At 42.4% G+C, this 14,956-nt stretch overlaps 1 long non-coding RNA gene across 1 annotated transcript; it reads right to left on the bottom strand.

Annotated features, from left to right (window-relative positions):
* Positions 1–1,733: 1,733 nt before the first annotated feature.
* Positions 1,734–13,706, bottom strand: LOC113948294. Its single transcript, XR_003528085.1, has 2 exons — positions 13,350–13,706; positions 1,734–1,806 (listed from the first exon to the last, which is right to left on the bottom strand). It is a non-coding gene; the product is annotated as an uncharacterized LOC113948294 (long non-coding RNA).
* Positions 13,707–14,956: the final 1,250 nt, after the last annotated feature.

Below are 14,956 nucleotides of genomic sequence, written 5' to 3'. Positions count from 1 at the left end.
TCGACATAGGACTCCTAACTATGTATGCTAAAAAGATAAAATAACAACTTTAAGAAGTCTGATGGAGATGCATATAGATTGTTGTCATGTGTTTCAAAACTTGAGTAAACATCAGATATTAATCAAATATGAGCTTACCTTAATTTCACAGCTTAAAGATCACTCCCATGAACAATTAAGGATCCATTTTCTGGCCTCCCTGCCAATTCAGCAATTCATGGAACATTCTGCTTCCTCTAAATTTTAATTTTATAGGAGTTATAGTTCAGCAAATATAGTGAATGCATTTTGTAAACATTTACAAACCTCTGAAGCCAACATAAGAGAGACTAAAATAGAAACATTTGCTAATTGCTAGTGAGTTAATAAAAGTAGGTTTGCTGGAATCATGAAATAATGTTAAGGATGGTCCCAAATGCATTATGCTGGTTTTTTAGCCAGTTAGTATATTTTCTGAATTCTGGTTCTTTGAAAATTGAGTCTTCCCTCTCCCTCTGTTGAAAATCAGAATTGTATCTAGTACACATCTTGTAATTTCCCTTTTTTTATTTCTACTGCATATCAGAGTGTTCAAAGTTTGTTTTTAAATTAATTAATTATATTTATGAGATAATTTATTTATTCTGTCTTCAAGTTCAATTTGAAGATACAACCTGATGCAACTAACACAACTAATAGGGAAAAATTATGATGGTTAAAACCAGTGTTTCTATTTGATGAGAATTCTGACATCTCAGAATTTCTTTTTATTTCCAGTCAAAGTAATGTAAATTAATTGCTTGCACTTAAAAATGTTTAAGGATTCTGCAAATTCCTTCCTGGCCATATGACAAAGTTTTCATACCACTCTTGCATATCTCCTTACTGCAGTGTAGTGATCTGTTAATACATCTAGCAACAGGCCTTACAACCTTGTATCTCCATATTTATAGAGATACTAAGGGTACTTATTCTCTTTTCCAAATGACATGACAGACATCTACACCCCTGTCCAAATCTAACTCCCAGGCTCTCTTAGATACTGCAGACTCTTCAACACTTCGTACAGTACAGTATTTTTCCTACCTTTTTCTAAATGATTTTAACTCAAACATGATCCATGTTATACTTATCATCCCTTTTCTTTCTCTGAAGTCATTATTGCATAATTGTGTTTCACCATCTTTATTTTTCTCTTCCATCTTTCCAAAATTATGCATATAATTCCATCCTCTTATTCCAGGTAAAACTGCTGATCTTCCACAGGTCTCTGTGCTAGCTAGTTTCACATTCTGACTCAGTTGTTTTGGATCCTCTGTTTCTTTGTGCCAATGCAATAGCTTCACCCTGCCACCACAAGAGGCTGATTTTTAGCCAGCAGTTTCCAAGTCTGTATATTATTATTGGCACTTTCATTCCTCTGACCCTGTGATATTCCTTTCTCACTACATTAACATCATGCAGATTAAATAAACCTTTCACAGTTTTGCTCCCTACTTTAAAATTTAAGCTTTACCAATCAAATTAACCTTGGTCCCAGTCCAGAACCCAAACTACTCTGAGTATGATCCTCTTCCAAGAATGTTTCCCAGTGGCAGACCAACCCTAAACCTTCCTATAGGGTCATATGTTGGTCTTCACTGTCTAGTTGCATCTTCCCTCTAAATCTTTAAAACCCAGAATAATTCCATTCAATTTTTATTGATATTTTTATTTATCACATTTAACTGGGTTGTAATTTCAGGCTTCTTTTCCTTGTCCTCCTACTATCAGACAATTGCTTCTGTAGCTGGAGTAATTTTTCCATGTTCATTAGTGAGTCTTGACCTACAGGAGCAAAAGTGTGCAAGAGTCAGAAAGACCATTTCCTATGTGGTTTAGATTAGACAAACTGAACACAAGTATTCTAATGTCTTAAGTAAACAACTTCCACTCCACAGGGACAAAAACCACCCACAGTGTTAGGTACTTAGTGTCAAAACCAGGAAGGCCAAAGCCCAGCTGGAGCCAAGACTGCTAAGGAGAACCAGTGAGAACAAAGCAGATTCTGGAGATTGCTAATTGGAAAAGCAAGTTCAAGGATAGGCTTCTGCAGACAGAGGCCCCTTGTGTCAACAAAAAAGCTGATGAACTCAGTGCCTCTTTTCTGCCTCTGTCTTCACAGCCAAAGCCAGCTCCCAGACTCCTGCCTGTACGGGCACAACTGGGGTAGGGATTGCAGCCAGCAACGGAGGAGTAAGAGGTGAGGGAAACTGGTATGTGTGTTCAGATCCATTGGATCTGATTGGATGGGAATCACCCCAAGCTACTGGGAGACCTGGTGGGCCTGAGTGTGAGGCCACTATCAATCCTCATCTTTTAAAAAAGGCAAGGAGGAGGACTTGGGAATGATAGAATCATTGTATGGTTTGGGTTGGAAGTGGTTGAGGATTGGAGCGTTGCCCTGTTGGTGCAACTATGTGTCAGTCAGCTAAGTCTCAGTTGATGGAAAGATCAGGGAGCACATAATCAGTAGTAGTCAGCCCAGGAGGGCAAACCATGTTTGACCTGCCTGATTGCTTGCTATGAAGAAATATCTGGCCCTGTGGGCAAGGGCAGAGCAGTGGGTATAATATACCTTGATTTGAATATGGCTTTTGACCCCACCTTCCCCACCCTTCCCCTCTGGAAACAGCAGAAGGATGGACTGGACAAACAGCCTTTTTGGAGGGATTGAAAGCTGGGTGTAAGGGTAGCAGTCAATAACTCAGTCTTTGGTTGGTAATCAGCAAAGCACCCTGGGCTCAGTTCTGGCACCTGTATCCAATGCCATCAACAACAACCTGGCTGCAATGCAGAGCTTGTTCTGAGCAGACCTGCAGACAACACCAAGTTCCGGGAAGCAGCTGCTGGTTCAACCCAGAAGGGCCCTGTTAAGGATTGAACAGAGACCTCATGATCCTTATAAGAAGTATGAAATTCTGCCCCTGGAACAGCTGGAATAACCCCATGTGCAGGTACAGACTGGGAAGTAGCTGGTTAGGTCACAATCCTGTGGGTTACAGTGCACACTAGGTTGAATGTGAACACGCAGCATGCTCTTCTGAAAGAAGGTACGTACTGGGTCACGTTAGAAGCACGGCCAGCACATCAGAGGGAATTTGCTGATAATCTCTGCTTGCTACTGGTGAAGCCATGCCTGAAATATGCCTCTGGATACCTCTGGTCAAGAGAGACAGGGCAAGATTGGAGAGTGTTCAATGGAGGGTTAATAAGAAAGCTACTGAGGAGAGGCTGAAGGAGCTGGACTTAATTAGGCTATTCAAAAGGAAACTAAGAAGTAACATAACATCAGCCTACAACTGTTTGAAGGATCATTGCAAAAGTGACAGAGCCAAATTCTTCTTACTACTGCCAGCTGCTCTAACAGAGCAATTGCCACAATGTACAACTTGGGAGGTTCAGACTGGGCATGAAGAAGTGAAATCAGCAAGAGAGTGGCTGGGCACTAGAACAGGTTGTCCAGAAGAGTGCAGCAATCTCTGTCACTGGGGATTTTCAAGACTCAGACAAAGCTAAGAGTGACGTAATCCAGGGCTGACATGGTCCAACTAAAAAGCAAGCTTCAACCAACATTTTTATGATCTTGCAGCAGATTTCAGGTCTTCACATAGTATTAATAAAGCTCTATTATTAAAATAATCTATTTATTAAGTTGTTTGGTTTTATGAGTGGTGGTAAAAGATTGTCACCTAGCCTGTTTGGCGGGAGAAGATTCGACAGATGGGAAACACCTTGGTGAGTTACCTAACTGAGACAACACCTCTCACCAACCTACTTTATGGAGTTAGAAATGTAGAAAGAGACTTCAGCTAAGGCAAGGTGTCGGGGTTGACAGAGAACCTGTCAGCAGCCTGGCAATTAGTGATGAGGAATTTAAACAACTTTTAGGAAATATTTACTGTAATGCCGGACGGAAAAACGTAATGCAGCCCAGACCAAAGATCACCAATCAAAATGTGTATAGTGTCACCAATAGCATGTCACAGCATGCACAGTGTCTTCAGTGTCACCAATAAGAGTGTGTGCAGTGTCTTCTGTATTACCAATTAAAGTATATACAGTGTTTTATGCTTGAGACTTTTGACCAATTGTGTTGTGGTATGATAGTGTACAAAGAGTAAAAAAGAAACACTTGAGAGCAATAAACAGTTTCCTGATCACCTTACACCTGGACTACGTCTGTTATCTGTGTCGTTTTGGCCGTTCTGACTTTAACAACGACAGCAAGGCAGTTGTGGTAGTTTGGTCTAGGCATTCCTTGGTCACCAGTTTGTAGCCAAGGAAGGGTCCAGATTTACCCAGTATTCCCTACGATTTTGACGTAAGCCAGACTATAAGAAGAAAGGAGGAAAGGCCTTCGCTCTATTTCCTTCCGGCGGCTTGGAGGTGCAGGTTCCCTGCTGTTGAGTCTGCCGTGTTGGGGAGCAAGGCCTGGTAAGGCCTTGTCAACCCTGGGAGGCGGAGGTTGCCGGCGATTGTCCTAGAGCGACTCTCGGTTGTCCCAAGGAGAGTGGTGGGATATTTCTTTGCTAACTCTTTAGTTACTAGATCTCGGGCTACTGATTGGGATATATATATATATATATAATTTTGGTTTTGTTCCTTTTCCCTTCCCCCTTCCCTTTACCCTGTGAAATTGTATATATATTTCAATGGTATATAACTGTAACATAAGTGTAAATATATTTATATATATTGCTTTAGCTCTCTCTCTCGTTTCAAGTTTTCTTGGTTGTTTTTCTCCCTCTTCTCCCTAAGGTTTGGGGTGGGGGAACGACTTCTTGTGGTAAGGTTTGGAGACTTGGCAGGGAGCCAGCTTCAAACTGTATCAGCAGTCAAGTCACACTTCTGCTCCACATCCCTCTTTCCTTTGCCCTGGCACTCATTTACCTCTCCAATTTAGTTGGCTTAGAGCTTTACCACATTAAAACCTGAATCTAGACTCAGCTGCTCCTTCCAGCATGTCTGAAATGAAGAGGACCTAAATTAGTAATTAGCCTTTCTCCGGCCTTCTGTTATTGAGGCAGCATCCAACTTCTTTGGTCTGTAGGAAATGCTTTGATATAAATAGTCATTCTGCTGTGAACTATATCAATTCCGTAACATTTCAGCCAAAAGATTCCCACGCTGATCACACCACCAATAAAACTTGCTTTACCATATTTGGGGGAACAGTAACCTGCTTGTCTCCTATTTAGAACTGCGGATTTTTTCCCCTTCTCCCGGAGGGTAGTATATAACCATATATTCCATATGTCTGAATTCTTTCTTGTATTGTAGATTTGATCTTGGGTCCAGTATTCTCGGTTTCAGTGGAGAAAACGTAGGACATGGTGTATTTAAAGGAGAGGAGCAGAGCAGCCATACTTGGAGAAACTAAAACTAGAAGGTATCTGATGAGATACACCTAATGTACCTACGAGTACTAAAAAATCAGATGTTTTGGTTTATAATGTATAAACTTTCAACAAAGAAATCCAAAATGTATGTTAAAAAGATAAAATAACCTCACGAGGGGAAGCAGAGGGGAAAGTACTGATCTCTTCACTCTTGTGACCAGTGGCAGGACTGGAGGATATGGCATGGAGCTGAGCTGGGGGAGGTTTAAGTGGATATTAGGAAAGGGTTCTTCACCCGGAGGGTGGTTGGGCACTGGAACAGGCTCCCCAGGGAAGTGGTCACAGCACCAAGCCTGACAGAGTCGGACAGCACTCTCAGGCACATGATGTGACTCTTGGGGTGTCCTGTGCAGGGTCAGGAATTGGACTTTGATGATCCTTCTGGGTCCCTTCCAAGTCAGCATATTCTGTGATTCTATAATTCTGTGGAGTTTCACAGAGATGTATTTAGATGTTTGTCATGCATATCAATACTCGAGTAAATATATGATATTAATCAAACATTAACTTACCTTAATTGCAAAGGTTAAAGTTCACAGTCATGTACAATTAAGGATTGGTTTTCTTCCTCCCTGCCAATCCTGCAATTCATGGAATGTGTTGCTTCCTCTAAATTTGAGTTATGTAAGCTATGACACCATGGAGCTGATGTCATTGTGAGGCCACTCTAATCTCTGAAAGGTGACAGTGATCAGAGGAGGTTCCTGGGGACTGGAAAAAACCCAAATGTCCCTGCTTTCTTCAAGAGGGGCAAAAAGGAGGATCCAAGAATCTACAGGGCAGGCAGTCTCACCTCAGACCCTGGGAAAGGGATGTTGTGAATGATCTCCAAACATATTAAGGAGAAGAAGGTGTTGGGGAGTAGTCAGCATTGATTTACAAAGTGGAGATCATGCCTCCCCTATGATGAGATCATACACGTGACTTGTTGGAGGAAGGGAGAGCAGTGGATCTTATTTATGTTGGCTTTCAACACTGTCCCTCATAACATCATTACAGAGAAACTGATGAAATAAAGACTAAATAAATGGACAGTGGGGTGGATTGAAAACTACCTGAACTGTCAGACTCAGAGGGTTGTGATCAGGGGCATGAGGTCAAGCTGGAGGCCAGCTGGCCAGTAACTAGTGGTGTAACCCAGGAGATAATACTACATAACATCTTCATTAGGAGCCTGAATGATGAGACTGCACCCTCAGCAACTTTGCAAATTACCCAACACTGGGAGGAGTAGGTGATACATCAGATGGGTATGCTGCCATTCAAAGGGACCTTGTCAGTCTGGAGAAATGAGTCAACAGAATCCTTATAAAGTTCAAGAAAGGAAAATGCCAAGTCCTGTCTGTGGGAGGAAAAAGTGAAATACCAGAGGATATACTGAAACACTATGTTTGACCTCCTTTTTTCTTTTGTTGAGGCCCAAGCAGTAGAAGTCTCCTTTTACCTGCCTTCTGCCCTTGTCTCATGCAGATGCAGTACCTGATCCAGTAGTACAGTAAAAGCTGGTGCTGTTTGAGCCAGCAGTGGCTGTTCCCATTCTGTCTGTGACAGTTGCTACTTGGCCATGGAAGGGGCCTTCAGCTTCTGACACTTAGAAGACTGAGCTGGAGACTCTTTTGCCTTAAATATTGCAGCTAGACTGCAATAGTCTGACTGACTTCAGATGTTGCTGACATCAAGGCAGTGACAAATAAATAGGGCCTTCAATTAGATCATAGGATAGTTTGGATTAGAAGGAACCTTTAGGACAATCTAGTCCAACCCCTCTTTGGAAAGGACATCTTCAACTAGACCAGGTTTCTCAGAGCCCTGTCCAACCTGATCTTGAATGTTTCCAGGGAATGTTTCCAGGGATGTTTCCTTGAATGTTTCCAGGGATGAGGAATCCACCGCTTCTATGGGCAACCTGTCCCAGTGTTTCACCAGTCTTATTGTAAAAAACTTCTCTCTGAACAGCCCCAACTCTCTCAGCCTTTATTCATAGGAGAGGTGCTCCAGCCCTGGGATCATCTTTGTGGCTCTCCTGTGGACCCACTCCAACAGATCCATGTCTTTCCTGTCCTGGGGCCCCCAGAGCTGGATGAAGCACTCCTGGTTGGGTCTCAAAAGAGCAGAGTAGAGAGGCAGAATTACCTCCCTTGACCTGCTGGACACGCTGCTTTGGATGGAGCCAAGGACACAGCTGGTTTTCTGGGCTGTGAGTGCACATTGCCAGTTCATATCCAGCTTTCCTTTCACCAGGATTCCCAAGTCCTTCTCATCAAGGCTATTCTTGATCTGTTCATTTCCCAGCCTGGACTTATACTGGGAGTTGCCTTGACCCAGGTGCAGCACCTTGCACTTGGTCTTATTAAACCTCATGAGATTCCCATGGGCCCACTCCTCAAGCTTGTCCAGGTCCCTCTGGATGGCATCCTGTCCATCAGGTGTGTCAACCACACCACTCAGCTTGGTGCCATTCGCAGACTTGCTGAGGGTGCACTTGATCCCACTATGTCATTGATGTAGACATTAAGCAGTACTAGGACCCCCAAGGGCCATTTGACACTGTTCTTCATCTGTGTACTGAGCCACTGACCACCTCTGGATGTGACTATCCAACCAATTCTTCATCCACCAAACAGTTCATCCACCTAATCCAGATAGATACAGGAAGGGAGTTTAAAATTGCTCTCAGCAATAACAACAATTAAGTTACTGCAGTTATACATTACACAGTTGCACTTATTTCCTCAGAAAGTATCTCCTTAGAAGAAAGGCTGCCAGCTAATTAAATAAAAAAGATGAACAAATGATCCTACTGAATGAACACTCAGACTGATTATAGACTTAAGAAAAATACTTCGTCCAAACGTGAACTTAAAAATATCTCCAGAACCTCAGAGCTCAAACAAGTATACATTTGAAGGTTCCTTCTGGTATGAGAACTATGTCCTGGCCTCTATACCAGCATTTACTTTTCTCAGCTGGGATTCAGAGATATTAATCACACCTTTGAATCTTAGCTCTAAGTTTCCCCAAAGGTTTTCAGATCTATATATCTGTGCTTATGACAGTAACCAATACCAAAATCTGTTGTGCAGTTTTCACTAGAGATAGAGGCACTTCTAATTGCACTGAAGAGAAAAGCTATTTAAAAAGAAAAAAAAAAAGAGGGAGCCTCTAAATTTTTTATGCAATACCTCCCAGTTGTATTTTTCCATTTCATACCAATCCTCTGCTCAGATGGAATCGCTCAGTTACCTTCTCTAAGAGGGAAGAGAGTCAGGAGTTCTCAGATCCTTGGAGTCAAGTTCAAATCTTGTGATTCAGATCAAATGCTCCAACAGCTCAGCAGTGGACAAAAAATCATACACCAGATGCTTGTTTCAGACTGCAGTGAAGAACACTGTCATGCTGAGATTGCATCTGAAGGACTGTGTCCATTTTGGAGCTCCCCAACATAAGAAAAATGAGCAAATCCAGCAGATTAACAAGACTCCTGAAGGGACTGGAGCACATGAATCTGGGGAGAGACTCATACATCTTGATCTGCTCAGCCTGGAGAAAAGAACAATTAGGGGAAATCTTACTCCTGTCTGCAACTGCATAATTGAGGTGCAGGGAAAGAGGAGAGAGCCAAACTCCTCTTGGTTGCACACTGTGGGTGAACAGAAGACAAAGGATACAACTCAGGGCACAGAACATTCCAATGAGACACAAGGAAGTTATTTCTTTTAACCATGAGGGTGCTCAAACCCGAACAGATTTCCCAGAGAGGCTGTGGAACCTCTATCCTTGAAAACATTAAAAATGCAACAGGACAAAGCCATGAGCAGCCTGCTCTAACTGGACCTGCTTTTCACAGCATGTTGGACTGGCAAGTCCCAGGGGTCCCTTCCAGCCTGTGCAATTCTGTGAGTGTAACAACTCCTTGAGGCCAGGGTCTCCTCAAAGCCTTCAGAGGCTACACCAGCTTACAACATACCTCTCCTGCTCTTCTCACCCCCCAGTGCACTTCTCCTTCAGGTTGGCTGGCATTAATGCAAATGGAACAGTGAAATGACCCAGATTAAAAAGAGGTTTGCAAAAAATCCCCCTGCAAACTGTTGAGTTGTACACACTGTGGTAGAGGTTCAAAATGAGTATTGACCATGGAAGTACCTAAAGATCATTTATCCAAAAATATTGTCTTGCCATTGATAAGTGTTAAGATTTTTACTATTTCAGAAACTCTCCTGTTTTAATAAATGTTGGTTTCCAATCCTTTTCTCTGCCAATTATACCAATGCAGCATTATCCTGCTAACACAACCATACAGAAATAGAGTAACACCCTACATATAAATACCAACTTCCTAAAGTGGTCAATACTCAACTCCATCATAATAAACACAAAACTAACAAGTTCTTCTCGTTTCACAGAAGAACTACAGCGGGGAAACTTTAGTTGCAAAGACTTCCAGGCTTCAACCAATTCAGCTCAGCCCAAGAGACAGCAAGGTTTCTGCAGCTCGTGATTTCTTCTTACAGTGTAATAAATAGTACAATATAATATCTGCCAAAGAAATCATATGGATGTAGTACTTCAGTTGTGCAAAGTAGGAGCATTCATTATTGTTACAGTGAAAAATACTAAAAAAATATGTAAACAGGCAGGAGTCCCTAATCTGAATCTGATTGGTAGATTATAGGTGTATAGTTCTGATCTCCACTGGATCTTATTTTCTCCTCATGTACCATGTTAAGAGTAAATACTATTTTGAAAACCATTAATAAGGAAATCACCTGTTTTAAGGAAGGCTTGCGTATTAAAGAAGGAAACTATTATGTGTCATACTCTCCTTCCTTCCGCCATTATTATTTTAATTGATTTAGATGTCAATCTACACAAGCAATCAGAGACAGTCATGCTGTCTTCTCAATATAAACATATTGGCTGCTTGGCACTCAAGCTGTTTCTTCTAAACATCTTCCCCTGCCCTAGATCAATGTTTTGTGATTCTCTAACATCTCTAGCCTACATAACTATTTCTAGGTTAACCTAAGTTGTCTATAAAACCATATAATCAGCTACTGTCTACATTATTTTCTCTTTCTTTGTAACCATACAATATTTTCTGTATTATCCTATACTAAATACTGCAGTTAACCTTGACTTTAGTAGTCTTAAACACTAACTTTACAGCAGTGTAGTTTAAAACATTTCAGGAAGCCCGAGATCACTCTACATTTGTGGACAAAGCATACACCCAGCAACATGATACATCAATTCAAACTGGGGAGAGGAGGGGGATAGAAGGGAGTTGTTGAGGATTACAGCATAATTTAATACAGAGAACCACTAGCTAATACTGGCTTTTCCCTCTTTTCAACAAGTGTTTCATCAGTCAGTGCCAGTATAATTATTTGTTCCACTCACATTTTTAACAAAACAGTCCCTAAGCTGTTGCACATTTCCAACACCTTTGTGAAATTGCTGCCCTATTTTGGGAAGAGGTTTCTGCTCACTCACCCATACTCTGGTTAACAGCAGTGATTCAAAGACACATTACTAAGTTGGAAGTGGTATAAGCTGCTATTAAGGGGATGGAGCTGACAACCACAGTGAGATAGAGGTGCCCATTGCTTCTGACCCAGTCACCCAAGGGGAATACAGTAACACTGGACAATGCACCAGTGGGTCTTAGGACATCTTTTAAGATGTTTTCAGCTAACAGGGCTGGCAGAACCAGATCTGAAGATCCATCTCTGTATATTCCCTCACAACCCACACAGTTACTTAGCACTGGCTACTTATGCCATGTTCAGCAAAGCTTAGGATCTGGTTGCATATTGTTATTTGCACAAGGGTCCCTGTGACTGAGCTGCTGTGACTCCCCCTGGTCAGTCACCTGCTGCAACAGTTCATTATTAACATCCCAGACATATTCCAGAGCAACTTGGCAAGGCAAGTTGGCACAGTTGCTGTCCACTGGACAGGAAGGGGGCAAGGCATTCCACAGCTTTTAGCACTGTAGCTTCTCTATACATCTCCAGTTTCAGCAGTGAGCAGGGAAGATCTTTTCTTGAATCAGGCAGCAAAAGAGTAAAATTCCTCTCAGCAACCTCGTAACTGCATCTTTCCCCACCCTCTACCACTGTCTACTACAGTTAGTTTCAAAGTCTTGTGAGTCAGAAGTTGTTTCCTCAAGCCCTGTGCAGCTCTTGGCTTTCTTCCCGAAGCATAGGGGCTAAACACAGGAACTGCAGAGTGTCCTGTCACTGTCTTGAGGATTGTCACAAAGCTGAATCCTCCCTGACAGCTGGCACTGCAGATAGTGGAATGTATATAACCTATACAGTTCTGGGTGTCCCACAGGGTTCCTCCAGTATATCTGCTGCTCCTTGCTACATTTACTACAGCTGAGAACAGCAGTATCATCATCATATGTTGCTGCCACTGCCAGGCTTGCACCTCAGCCCATTCTTGCATGCTTCAATCAGCTGCCTTTTTAGGAAGAAGGTAACCTACTTGGAAAACCTTTAAAAAAAACCTTTTAAGTATTTCCATTGCTGGCAATACTTATTGCAGATACCAGGCACCTCCTGACATCCAGTGCAAGAAACTCTTTCTACCCACAGGCGAGGCAATCTGCTTGCTCTCATCTGTCAAGGTCTTGGTTTTTGGCTTGTCTGCTCCCTCCAGAGGCCAAGCACACAAAGGCATTTAGCTGATCATCTTCCTCAGCTGGGAATAAAATTCATTAACCATAAAGAAGAGTAGGGTTGATTAAGGAATATAGATGCTGCTGGCCACAGAAGAGACTCCTATAACACCACAGCTCAGACACACAAATACAAGCCACCCACTTTTGCAAGAGGGAAGAATAGGTGCCTACAAAACAGCGAGTGCTTCAAACGAGAATTTACTGAGCAAGCGATGCCGTAATAGGCACTTTATCTGTTACAAAGTCTCTGTCAGCTTCTGCTGAAGCTTTCCTTCCTTGAGTCAGCAGCCTGGATATAAATAAAACTGCTGTGCAAGTGTCCGCTCTGTCTACAAACATGTTGGAAAAAACATGAAGAAAAGCTGACTCACAGGTCAGACAACACGGTCTCATCTGTGTATTTTTTGTCCCGCTAGCATCTAACAGAAATCCTGAAAATGTAATTGGTGGAATTAAAACATCTGGATCCCAAGTGTGGCACAGGAGCAACCACCCACCTAAAAGTGAGAAACAAGTCTTTAGATGTTTCTAGTGGCTCCTTGCTGCTAGTACCTACTTCCTAGTTGGAATTACTCCATGAAGGTACTCACGATTTTCAGTTTGTTGCTTTATTTGGTTGAGACTGCATTTTATAATCACAACGTTGATGATCTCTGGCATGAAATCTGATGGGCAAGACAGAGCACAAACTATAACCTGAATTAATCAATGGGAACTCTGACTCCTGCTTGCTGTGATTCAAAATATAACGAAACAAAGGCATCCTCCCTACTTACATCTTCTCCCTCCTTCTCCAAAGGGAAGGGCAATCACAGCCCGAGAAATAAATTCTAAAGATTCATTTTTGTATCAAAATGAGAAACCATTGCCAACAGCTACCTTCAGAAAAGCCAGCAATGGGCCTCAAGTTTAAAGAGACAAATAAACTGCACTCAAGACTACTGCAAGGTTATTTCAGATAATATGTCCCACGCATCTTCTAGAAGGCTACACTTATTTTAAGCCTTATTCTATAAAGTGGTCAAACTACCTAATAGTAAAATTACTTATTACTAAGAAAATGTTATTCCTAGTGTAAGATACCAGATGAAAAGCTAGGTTTGAGTCCTCCAGGAAACCATAGGATAATTTATGTCCCTTGACATTCAAATTCAGGAACAGCAAACAATTATGGATTAGACTGGAGCCTGCTCAACAGCAGAAACAGCTGACACCCCAACTCACCTGAAGACAGGACTTACCTTACAGCCAGAGGGCCTCAGGAAGCAGCAGTCCCAGCATTATTTCACATGCAGATGTGCCACCAGTCCTGCCAGTTTATTGTGAAGAACCTGGTCGGGAGTACAGCTGGATAGCACATGGAGCAACATGGCCCCCTCTGTCACTGGCCCACTTCCATCCATGGACATCGCCCAGAGTGCAGAGCGATCCCTGTGCCAGCCTCACCTCGACCAGGTTCCATCTGTACACTAATTTAGGTGTGTGTACGTATAATATGGCACCAAACGTAACATGAATGGCTGTGTCATGCATCAGGATGGCAGTAGCACACAGAACCATGGATGTGCTTGGTGGCACATACAGGGCACAGTCATATGACACAAGTATCAGCAGTAACAAGTAAAGGGTACAGAGCTCAACAATCATGGGCTACTAACTCCTCCTCTTGCAGAAGCAGAGAGGTTGTTTCTTTTGTTTAATCATTTATTTTTTTCAGTTACTGTATCTGGACTGTATCTGCTAAGGATTAGCATGGAAAAACATTAGGGCTGTCCAAGAAAATGCAAGGCTGCCCCTACCACAAGGTAAAGAGACAAAGAAGATTTAGAACAATGAATTAAAATAATTTTTCAAAATGTTAACCACAGAGAAAACCTCAAAGTGGGAAACTGTAGAGAAGCAAGATTCAGGATGGGAACAGTTCCAGGCATGGAGAAAAGCATACAGCAAATGGCAGGACTTTCATATGGACTTTACTGTTATTATGTGGTTTCACTGTATCCATGCTACACAGTGCACAACTGCACATGCCCAGGCTTCCTCCTCCCCCTTTTGCCTGTGCCCTATTGTGATTTGCTCCCCTGCTTGTCTGTCTGATAGCCCACCCTTTGTTCTGCCCCTTTTTCCCTGGCGGGAAGGTTTAAGAATCGAGCACACGCCTGAATAAAGAAGTCTGCTTTGCACCCTTCCTGGTGTCCTGTCCCCTCTTCCCTATTCGGACTGCGACAGGAAACAGCCAACACAAAGTTTATACTTTGGCTGCAAGAGAATAATTTTTGAATCTCTACTTTCAATTTTGCACTATACTTGAAAAGCCAGCAGCAGTTCCCAAAGTTAAACAAGAATTATTGAAAATGTATCTAGGAAATACTCTTACAGATGGAGCACCTTTCATGGTTTTAGAGTCAGCGATTTTGCAATCCGCTACCTTGCAGCTGCTGTTCTACCACTGTTGTCTGCTTGGAGATGTGGGAAAGACAGCTACTTGTACAAACTGTTTTTCAACCCCACAAAAAAAAGCGGTAAGAGGGACAATAAAAGGTTGCCTAGACTGGACTATGAAGGGAGCTTTAGCAGTGGATGAAGAAACAAGATGACCAAGTGTACTCAAGGAGGCAACAAAGCCCAGCACGTAAGCAGAAACCAGATGGTGTTGAGCCAGAGCACTGATACGAAATCACCAGTTAAATAGGAAATTTCCTTAAAACCTGCAAAGTTTAGGTTGGGCCAGACATGAGCCTGGGAGCAATAAAGATTGGGAGGAACCTCAGGACAAACCATAACCAATTCTACAGGAACAGAGTTTCATCTCTGACCCACAGCTGAAGTCTCTGTCACACCGGAGGAC

The sequence above is a fragment of the Corapipo altera genome, unplaced genomic scaffold (assembly GCF_003945725.1).
Source record: "Corapipo altera isolate COAL_440 unplaced genomic scaffold, ASM394572v1 0, whole genome shotgun sequence".
In the NCBI taxonomy this organism is placed as follows: domain Eukaryota; kingdom Metazoa; phylum Chordata; class Aves; order Passeriformes; family Pipridae; genus Corapipo; species Corapipo altera.
The sequence above is the reverse complement of the archived record's forward strand: the minus strand, read 5'-3'. Positions and strand labels throughout refer to the sequence as shown.